The following is an 11291-nucleotide window of genomic DNA, read 5'->3' on the forward strand; positions in this document are numbered from 1 at the left end:
GGCGGGGCGGGGGAGGGGAGGCTGCACCCATCTTTCATTCTCTAAGGTCCCGGGTGCGGGAAACGGACCCACGGAGGTGTGAACAGAAGTGGGTGGCAGGCAGCTGAGAATGATAGGGGTATAGGGGAGGGACCTCTGAGAGCTCCCCAAGCCAGTTCCCCCTCCATCTCCACTTGCGACGGCTCCCGTTGGCACACAATGTCCCTTACCGCCTTCAGGGAGCAACTCAGACTTTGCAGAGGGGCTGCGCGCATCCCACCGAGTGCACAGCAGATGCCTAGGGAAGCCTGTCAACCTTCACGTGTCCGGATAAGGCGTTGGGGCGATGGCCCCATCTGCCCCGGGCCTCGCTCCCCAAGGTCCCCCCACCCAGCCCCTTTCCAAGAAGGCCGCTCTGTCGGGCGGTGCTAGGCAGTTTCGGTTAAACGGAGTTTTCAGACTCAGGTCTCACGCGCCTGGGAACTCGCGTGCGTCTGCGAAAGCGCCGGACGGCGCCCTGCGAGGAGCGGCCGTGTCCTGCAGGAGGCGTGTCCCTGGACGCAGGGGGCACCGACACGTAACGGCAGGGGTGGGGTGGCGGGGCGGAACTGGCGGGAAGGCTGCAGGGAGGGCGCGGCCGGGGCGTGTGCGCCACAGTCGCAGGGCGCCGTGGTGGTCAGTGGGGCCCGGCGGGAGCGGGGGGCCAGCGCGGCTGACCTGACCGGGGAGGCTGCGTCTGCCATCGGGGCAGGACGCAGCTGGGGAGAAACCTCAAAGTCGCGAGGCGCCGGCGGCGGGAAGCCGGGGGGCGCCCGTCCCCGCGCGCGGGCGCAGGTAGGGCCGGCGGCTCCGCTGACCCCGCTGCTGCCCGGCCGCGGACAGGGGGCCTGGGCCTGGCCCCCCGACCCTGTCGCCGCCGGACGGGCAGCGCCCGCCCACCCCTGGGCGGCCACGCGAGCAGGACGCGCTCCGGGGGACGCAAAGGTGAGTGAGTGAGTCCCGCGGCTTGCTGTGGCCGCCGTGTGAGTCAGTGCGTTTCCCGCTGCGCCGTGGTTGGCGGGGGGCTCCCCGCGCACGCCTGCCTTTGGAAGGGCGAAGCCGGCCCCTAGTCACGCGTGCGATTTAAGGCCTGTCGCCCCTTCCCTGCGTCGGTTCCCGCAGGGTGCCCTTCTCGGCGGACCCCGGCCTCCCCCGCGTCTGCTGCTGGGCTGGGTCCACATGGGTCCCCGACTCCAGATGCCAACAGTTGACAGAGGGGGGATCTTCTGTTTGCTGCTGACAAAGTTAAGGCCTGAGACCCTCCAAAAAGTTAGGTTTAGATGTTTCCGAATCGTCCCAGGTGAAGCCAGGTTTTCACGGGGCTAGGAAGGTGGCCAAAATGAAAATATGGCCTGGAGCCAGGGGTGGAATCGGAAGCCGCCGGCTCCTTCCTGCGTCGCTGGGGGATTTCTTGTGACACAGGTGGCTTCCTCACTTCTTTGATTCTACACCATCCGGCTCCCAGCCGCCCTCCCCACCCATGACCGCAGAACGAGGACCCAATAAGACCTGCTCCCCTAGCATTTTGAAGAGCTTCACAGGAATACATTATGTAATAATAGAATTAGATAAACTACAGCCCTCAGCTAGTGGGAACTCCCGTCCTGACAGCTGAAGGGAAGCTGAAGCAGCCAGCTCCACCCCAACTTCACCAGGAGAACTGGCCGCCAGCTCTTCTGATTCTGTTAAATGAGGAAGGGGAGGGGAAGTCCACCCGAGCATCTCAGAAGCACCTTCCTTCCAAAGCTGATGGCATTTCCTTCACTCCGCCAAAGTTCACAGTGGCGTTACAAAGCTAATTTTAAGGACCCCTCATCTGGAAGTCTTGTTGGATAATGGGAGAGCCTTGAGTTAAGGAGCAGAACCTAAAAGTAGCATCGACGCATCTTGTTCCTGACCCTCTTACAGGTGGTCGGCAAGTTCCACCTCAGGAACTCGGCGGGGGTCTGACCATCAGCCTCCGCATCTCATGTGCCTTCCCTTCACCCAGTGCGGGGCGAGAGAGGCGCCTGTGCTGGAAAATCTAATCGTCCTTCATCTCCTCTGACACCCTGGCTCCCCACCCTCACCCCAAATACAATTTTAGGAAAGAAAGGCATTGCAAAACAAATGTTTCTCCAGCCTCCATACTTCGTCAATATTTAGCCTGTGGAATAAAGAGAGGTAACTTCTGCCCTTTTCCCTGAAGACTAAACCCAAGAGAATAATGAACACTCAACAAAGCGTAAAAGTTAGTGATTTCCTGAAAGAGGGAGGTTTCATCAAGGAGGGAGGTACATCCATCCATTCCACCCCTTCATTCAACATATACTGCACCACCTACGTGCCAGGCTATATGCCAAGACCTTGGAATCCCAAGATCTAAGACAGTTTCTGCTTGTGAGGACCCACAATCTGATAAATAAGACAGATACAGAAACAAACTACAGTTCAGAGTAATACACGTCCTAATAGCAGGAGCCACGGGACACTAAAATGATCCGAAGGAGGGAGCGATAGACCCCCCTGGATATTATCAGGGGAGGCAACGCTGCCGAAGTGACGGATGAGCAGGGTGTTGAGAATGACCGGGAGATCCAGGGACACGCGTGCAGGCAGGGGAAAGAGTATGTGCAAAGTCAACGGCAGGCCGGGGGAGCGGCAGGCGGTGCGGGTCACTTCGCTAAGAATGGCGGGCCCTCTCCTGTAGCGGTGGGTAGTCATGTGGGGTTTTTAAGCAAGGAAAGAATATGGCTGGATCTGTGTTTGGAGAGAGGACTCGTGGCTGATGGAGGCGGCTTGGAGAGATGGGATGCAGAGGTCAGGAGGACCCGGCTAAGGTCGTGGCAGTGGGAACTGGACTTTAGTGGTGTCGCAAGTACCTGGTGCCCGAGTGACTGTGGTATGGGAGGAGCGAATGGAAGAGAGGGTGCTCATAAGGCACTGAGGTAGGGGCGGGGGTGCATTGTGATGCCTGCAGCGGGAATCATGAATTCGGGGAAGAGTGGGCTTAGGGAGTGGACTGTGGGAGAAGAAGGCAGTTAACGCTTTAGACATTTATGTGGATAGTCCCAGGAGAGGTCCAGGTGGAGATAGGTGATCGGTACTGAATATTCATGTCTGTTGCTCAGGGAGAGATGGAGGCAGCTCCAACTTAACTATCCCAGATGTCGTACATAAAAGCCAGGCTGAGGGCAACTAAAGGAGCCTGTGTCTGCGCTGTCAGTAAGAACATGAGGATGCTGACAGTCTTGGGTTTGTCGGTAATGGCCCTCAGATGTTATTTTCATATCATATGGTGACCTTCCAAATGAGTCTCCAGACTCCCAAGGCTTTCCCCAGATGCCTTGCAGGGTGATACCTGAAATGTTGAAGAGAATCCTGGATTAATGGCATTTAACCAAACAAGCCAATCCCCAGAATCACTTCCAGTGTGAGAAATGAATAGTTTAGTTCAACTGTGAGATGTGTCGAGACCTCTCCAGAACTCATACTCCAAGCCCTTCCATCATCAAAGCAAGAAGGATGGCTTTCTCAGACAAATTCTAAACCCCTATAGAGTACTTTAGGTTGGGCTGCCACTGCCCAGATCAGGATCTTATGTGACCTGGCATGGAAGAAAAAACCTCGCACTTGGAACTAGATAGACATGGGCTCATTGCTTGCCTTGATCACTTATTAGCTACCTTTGAACAAGCTGTCAGCTTCATTTCCCTTAAAATGAGGATAATTATTACTCACCAGGGCAATGGTTAGAATCAGAATCAAACTGAAAAAGAAATGTAAGGGTCTATAAAAATGTAAAGGGTTTTATTATTATTACTGATCTTGCCACTCGAAGGTGCCAAATCAGATGGGCTGTGTAGGCGTAGGTTCTGGGCTGCCTCTGAGGCCCAGACTTGCCACTTTTTAACTGTATGAAGTATTTTAAGGCAGTAATTATGAGTCTCCTTCCGTCGTGTCGATGACACACATCTGTTCTGGCCGCTTCTCTTTTTAGTCCTTACCTGCAGTGGTCAGAGCCCAGAGAGGTGAATGCTTTGCTAACGCTTAGGCAGGCTGCGCACTGTGCAAGGCCTCCAGGGAGCTCCCACGGCTGACAGCAGCTGGCCTTCCACTCCCAGGCCACAGGCCACCCCGCATGCAGCTGAGTCCTCCCAGATGCGACGCCTTTTCCTAATCCTCACCTGCTGTGGCCCTGCACTGAACATCAGCTGACGCCTCGGGTGTATCTGTGATTATTCTCTCTGTCCCAGTCAGGGAGGTCTGACATATTCCAACCCAGCAAAGCTTGAATTTTATGCCAACATCAAAACTTTCAAGTCAACAGACTTCTGACTGTTGATGAAGAAGAGGAAGTAACCACGGACTCAAAGACTTCAAATGGAAAAACACTCTAGAGATGAGCCAGCCCCACCCTCTCACTTCACAGATGAGCAGACGGAGCTTTGGGGAGGTGAAGTGTGTGCCCAGGTCAACAGCGGGTTGAGGGCAGGACCAGAGTCCAAGACTGGTCGCTCTGCCGTAGCGGACATGCTAGGGTTTCTCCCCGCTGGACCTTCTGTGCCTCCCACACAGGGACACACACGGGCCTTGAAATGCTGGCAGAGAGGCAGGCGAGGTGAAAAGATCGCACTTGAAACTGAATCTGCCCTCTAGTAGCCTCCAGGGGCAACCGGGGTGTCCCGGAGATGTGGGCAGATGTCATCCTGGGAGGTACTCTCCACACACACCCATCCTTTCTGCTTCCTCGACTTCAGTCCAACTTTTCTCAAGAATTCCCAAAGACCCCTAAAGAGGGGAGACAGCACTGGGTCCCGTGATGAACTACGTCCCTCTTGGTGTTTTGCGAAACTCATCACGAAGGCCACTGAGGCCAGTGGACAGGTCATCGACACACATCAAATACTGGTAGCAACTGACCAGACAATGAGAAAGGCTCCCGGCAGATTGCCGGCTCATGAGCACAGTAAGAGAGACGAAATAGAAGCAGAAGGGCCTTCTCCCTGAGCAGCAAAAGGAAAATCGACTGCACATGCTTTGCAGGGCCAGCCGGTCCCAAGGCCAGACAGCAGCTCGGGTTTCTGCCGCGTCCCCACAGCGGCCTGAGCCATCTCCACGGGGCACCAGGGGACGGGAGTGGACCTTTAGTGCAGACCGGACAAGGGCAGCTGAGTTCCAGAATGAACTTCACACAAACACAAGAGTTCTCTCACGGGGCGACTCCCAAGGGGCTGTGGCAGGGTCCAGACCACGCCCCGGACCCTGGGAAGAAGCTTGCTCCCACGGCTGTAGGCGGGCTGCTCCGCGGAGTTTGTTGCTAAGAAATGAGAAAACCTCATCACGGCTGCATTTCTTGATCAAAACTGAAGATCGTGTTTATGAGCCGCCGCAGACCTGCCCTTGCCCTTAACGGTCTCTGACTTCCTCCTGTCGAGATGTTTTTCAGTTGACATTTATGCTCTTCAAACGCAACCCTAATTTCAAGCCAGACGTGCTTAAGGAAAGCCCATTAGCAATTTCTTTTCGTTTTCTAGGCAAGTCATAAAAGAACCTTGGCGGAAGAGAGGGGAGACCTGCCGTCACAGTATGGGTGCCCGAGCACGGTCGCCCTTGACTCTGCAGGGCTGGGGGAGGGCGTCAGGCGGAGCTGGGGCCGGGACGGAGCCGCGGAAACGGGAAGTCCCCTTAGCCGTAGTATTGTGGGAACAGAATGGCACACAGCGGACATGCCACGTCTCAACCTGAACGGCACGTGACCGTGGCCACCTTGAAAAAGAGAAAAAGGTGCTGTGGGGGGAGGCAGGAGCCTGCCTGTCCCGCCCCCACACGTGGGGACCTGAGTCTCTGTCCTTTTGTGCCTGCCGTGTGACCTTAGATTCTTCTGCAGCCCCCAAGTGCTGGCTCTCGACAGCCACTCATGCACAGCGGCCCGAGACCACCCGGGAACTAACACTGGGGGCAGAGAGACCTTCCTAATGCTTAGGGACCCAGAGTGAACGATCCATCCAGCCTGGCTCGGCCGCGTGAATTTTTCGCGTGCAGGCTGGGCTCTCCCAGGCATGTGAACAGCGAGCGGTGCTAAGAATGTGAAGCGCGCAGAAGGGACAGCCACCGCGGCCCCACCCCCAGGCTGCTTCCCGAGCCCTCACAGTCGTTTGTTTACATTGTGCTGGGGCCGAAGTGGGGAAGCCGGGAGGGGTGAGGGGACCACTCTTCAGGTGGGTCCTGCAGACTTGCCCCACCCACCAAGCCCCTTCCTGTCACTGACCGATGGCTTCCACCCTCCCTGCTCTCACTCGGCCTCCCACCCCTCACCTGAAACAGCCCCCCCCGCCCCCACCTCGCCACCACCCCCCTCCACCCGCCACTGCCACCACCCAAGGTCCACAGCCTGCTGAACTGTGGGTGCAGCACAGCGGTGGCCTTGACGACGCAAACCTCTGCCTTAGATGGGTGACCCGCACCCCGCCATCAGAAAAACCCTGCAGGGCGCGGGGAACACATTTGCACCCCAGGCCACCAGACAGGACCTGCTCCTGGCTCTCCTGCTTTCAAATTAGAAACTCGGATCCCGTCTGTGGGCTGTTTGGCCCAAAGCCTCCTCCAGTGAGGAAAAAGTCAAGCTTTGTGGGCGGGTGGGAGTGAGGTGGGGGCGCCCAACGCCTGCTGATTCAGCCACTCTGCTCTTGGCAGTCGTGACCCCTCTGAGGGAGGAGCCGGCTTTCGCTGTGTTTTCGGTGGATGAGGGGGCACGGATTTCCACAGCCAGCCGTGGAAAGGCTGTCTCATTTCCAGACAGACACCTCGTGTGTCCCCCACCCTGTCTGGGCGAGGGAAGGGAGCACACAGTCACAGAGCATGTGCCACATGGGGAAGAAGGTCTGATGCTCCTGACTGACATTTTCCAGGAATAACTTGTCAGTGGTTTAAAAATATTATTCCTTATATGAGAACTTAAGCCACTGAGGTGTGTGGTCATTCAAGGTCTGGTTTTGGAGTGAATGAATAAATTTACACTCAAAACGTCAAGTGTGACATGTTAAATTTCTTAAACAGTTAATAATGGGAACTATACCATTCTTTTCCATTTCTCACCTCTTAGCTTTTAAGAAATATTGTATTAGTTCCTCCCATATTTTTTTATTGAGGTGAAATTCACATTACATAAAAATTAACTATTTTAAAGTGAACAATTTGGTGGCATTCAGTACATTCGTGATGTTGTGTAACCACCACACTATCTAGTTCCAAAACATTGTCATCACTCAAAAACAGCCCCCCCCGTACCCATTATGCACTTATCCTCTACTGCTCCCTCATCCCAAACCCTGGCAACTGCCAGCCTTCATGTGTCTCTCTGGATTTATCTACTCTGATCATTCTCATAAATGGAACCGTACAATGTATGAGCTTTCACATCTGACTTCTTTAATTCAGCGTGATGTTTTCAAGATTCATCATGGTTTAGCGTCTGTTGGTGCTTCATGCTTTTTCATGGCTGAATAATATTCCATCGTACGTAGACAGCACAATTCCTCTATTCATCTGCTGACGGCATTTGGGTTGTGAATGTCAATTGCCTACCGCGAGTATGCGCACACAAAGGTTTGTCTGAGTACCTGTTTTCAGTGGCTTCGGGCACATACCTACGGGTGGAATCGCTAGATCATGTGGCAATTCTTAGTTTAACTTTTTGAGGAACCGCCAAACTATTTTCCTTTCTCCCACATTCTTATGAACATACTTATAAATGTATGTCTTTTTCTTGAGGTAACATGCGTATTGAGTGGCATATTTTTCTGTGCCTGGTCTCTTATTTGTTGCCTTTGACCTTATGCATTAATGAGAGACGTTAAATCCTGCCCCTTGTCATCCTAGAGATGCAGAGTGATTAGGATGTTTGACAAAGAAAATATTTGGTTAAATCGTAAACGCTTTTTGGTGTAACTGAGCAGGAAGCAACAGATGTCAGCGGCAACACATCTGCAGTGCTGTGTGCATGTGTGCCGGGCATCGCGTTAAGCACGTCACCTACTTCCTCCCATTTAACCCTGGTGACAGCCCAAACAACATCCCCGTTGTACGGATGAGGGAAACCGAGGTCTCCACCAGAGCTAAGTGCTTTCTCTCTGTCTCCAGAGTAGTATCCAAAAGCCTTTCCCCCAAAGAAACTTTGCCGCTGCTACCAGTGATGGCTATGAAGCTGCTCTGCTTCTAAGTAGCTTACAGCCTATTTTGGCAAACGGACAGATAGAGAGGCCATTGGGACACGGTGTCATGCATGCTATGAGGGTGTCACGACAGGGGCCCGTGGAACCCAGAGGAAGCGCACTTAGCCCGGCTCTGGGCGATAGACTCCCCAGAGGAGCCGATATCTGAATTAAGTGTATTATTGTATTTACTAACCTTTGCCACCCTTGGCAAGGCCTTCGATGCCACCACTTCCTCATTGTATCCCCATACACAGTATGTGGCACGTAGTAGCGGCTCATCAAACACACCTGTGCGTCCGTAGACAGAACACCCAGCCCCGTGTGACCGCAGTGCCTGGGACTTCTATTTCAACTCGTAGCCTTGCTCAGAACAGACGTGGACCTGAGATCAGCGGAAGGAGATGGCCGGGCAGCCCGTGACTGGGGCGGGGGCGGGGGCGGGGGCAGGCTTTGGCCCGCCCAAAAGGGTAACACAGGTGGGGCGAACACAGGAAGGACATGCTGTGAAACTGGAAAGCCGCAGATCAGACAGAACCTCGTGGGCTTCCAATCAGCAACCTCTGATCTGTGTGTGTGTGTGAGAGAGAGAGAGAGAGGTCCCTTTAAACTAGAGCCAACTAGAACCAACTTTGTTTACCCTTATGACCCCAGGTTTAAAATCATGACTAGCACCAAACAATATACAAAGGGATAAAGAATATTTCAGGTCTTCTTGTACAGTCGTCGGCTGAAGGACCTCGAGCCCAGCCCGTCATCAGTCATCCCCCAGCTCTGTCCCTGGACGTTGATGAGGAGACGAAGAGGGAGAGGAGGGTCCCCAGTAGCAGCCCTCCTCCCAGGGCCCCACACTGGGGGGGCCCTCATGGGCAGGGGCCAGGCTGCCCACTGGAGCGCTGTGGATCAGAGCAGCTGGCTGGGACCTGCTCCGGGGGAGGGGCCGTGGGGAGCTGTTTGAGCGTAGCCATGGTAACAGCAGGCGTTGTGGAACCTCCAGATCTAGTCAGTGCCTGGGCCGCCTGGACTGGATTTTTTTCTCTGAGCCAGCTGTGCTTTCTTGAGCAATCTGGACCCCGTCATTCCCATCCTCCCCGCCCTGAATCCCCCTGCTCCCCCTGCACGTGCCAGCTCACGCCACACCCTCCTCGAAGCCGCGTCTGGATTCCGCACCGCGGCCACGACTTCCTCCTGCCTGCCCCATAACCACCAGTTTGAATTTCCTTTGGGATGCTTAACCCGGCCTCCTCATCGTTCTTTTCCTGTGCTCGTTTCTCTTCTCAACAAAACGAACCCCTCGAGTTCACGGTCTGTGCTTAGCTTGGAGGGGACCCCCGGCCTCGGTGGCGGGCAGCTTTCTGCTGCTTGCCAGGCGGCGTCATCTGAGAAGGCCATGGAGAAGGGAGAAGGTGCCCACGCGCGTCGCGGGAGCTCGGCACGCGCGCCCAGCAGGGACCGTCTGGGCTGCACCGCAGGGCGGAGGCGGCACTTCTTGGCCTCCTCGGCCTCAGCTGGGTGGCCAACCCAGGCCAAGGAAAGGAAGAAAAAGCCAGCAAAGAAGGCTCCGCCCTCTGGGGAAAAGCAGGGAGTCTTCTGCAGTCATGACAGTGAGGCCGTGGGGCGCTGAGCAAGGATGTTCCGGACTTGGCACCCAGAAGTGACCAAGTAAAATGATATCAACTCCGGAACACGGGTAGTGTCAGCTAAGCGTTCAGTACGGCACCCCGGAAGGCTGAGGCCCATCTCCGTTTGAGGCCAGAGACCCTGGGGAGTCACGTCTCGCCCCTGTCCTCTCTGTGGCTTGGCACTCACAGCCTCGCTGGAGACTCGGAAGTAGCCAGTGACCAAAACAGGCCTGCAGAGTGTGCCTGCACCCTGGAGCGCTCGAGAACACCCGGCCTCTGAGCCCAGGCTGCAAGAGTTCTCCAAACCCAGAACAGTGAAATCGTAACGGGGGGATTTTTTTCCCTGAGCATCTTCTGTCCGACGACAGTGCCGTGTACGAGCTCAGAAACCTGCGTGGCAAGGAGGAGCGAGCACTGGACATGTAGGAGAAGACTCGCCACGTCAGCCTAGTTAGCCGTGAGACCTCGGGGATTCGATTGCCGTGAGCCTCAGTTTCCCTGGCTATAGAAATGTTCATTAACTCAGCAAATATCTCCCGAAAGTAAAACATGTCCCAGATGGGGGGGATGCCATGATGGGAACAGACTGTTTACAAAGGAAGATGATTAAATCCACAGCGAGCCTAAAGCAGGTTACGGCTGCAGTGGGACAGTGAGGGCCACAGGACGGGGGCTCTTCCCTCGGTGAGGTCACAGAAGGTTTCCCAAGGGGAACAATGTGTAGGCTGAGACTTAAATGAATGGAGGCAGGAGGTTCAGTGTAGCAGTTGGGGTGGGATCGAGCGAGTGTTGGGGGTTCCAGATAAAGAAGCTCATGTGAGGCCACCAAACAAGCGAGGACCACAGATCTCAGGGAGTCTGAGAGATGGAAGGTTCGTGAACCGAGGAAGTGACCGGTGACCCCTGCTTATTCTTCCTCTTGTTGCTTTTTAGCAGTTCGTGTTAGTGAGAGAGCATCCCACTGGGGAACCAGGAAACTGCACCCCTGTCTGCCCTTGGCCACTGACCAGCTCTGCCATTTTAAACAAACCTTGAACGTATTTCTGCTCTTTAGTTTATTCATATGTGAAATAGGGCAAGACATCCCTCCCCTCCTCACGTTACAGTGGATCGAATGAAGAAATGTCTGTGGAAGCCTGTAAAACAGTACAATGAGCTGTAAGTGCAGGCAGGGTCTCTGACGGGGCTTCCCCTGGTCACAAACAGGCAACGCAAGCCCTGGCCAGTGCCAGTCCAGAGACTGGAGAAGCGGCTTCAGAGCTTTCCTCTGCCTCCTGCTCTTCCCGAGGGACCAGGAGATGAATAGCGGTTTCTTTGCGATTGGTCTGGTGATATTTCATTTCGGGTCATAATCAGATTTTGTCTAAGGGAGAAAGTATGCTATTCATAAAAGGGTTTTTTTCATCCTAACATTTGTGATTACCGAGCCCACGGGTCAGGGCTTAATGCTGCACAGTCC

The 11291-nt window shown here is 54.8% G+C and overlaps 1 protein-coding gene across 2 annotated transcripts in view; it reads left to right on the forward strand.

Moving 5' to 3' along the window:
• The first annotated feature begins 604 nt into the window (after positions 1-604).
• KIAA0040 (KIAA0040 ortholog) overlaps positions 605-11291 on the forward strand; it is a 37139-nt gene continuing 26452 nt past the window's right edge. For both annotated transcript variants that reach the window (XR_002780639.1, XM_011361246.2), the window contains exon 1: positions 605-963. The gene's annotated coding sequence lies outside the window, so the exon portion shown is untranslated. The remainder of the gene's footprint in view (positions 964-11291) is intronic.

Source organism: Pteropus vampyrus, unplaced genomic scaffold (assembly GCF_000151845.1).
Source record: "Pteropus vampyrus isolate Shadow unplaced genomic scaffold, Pvam_2.0 Scaffold65, whole genome shotgun sequence".
In the NCBI taxonomy this organism is placed as follows: Eukaryota; Metazoa; Chordata; class Mammalia; order Chiroptera; family Pteropodidae; genus Pteropus; species Pteropus vampyrus.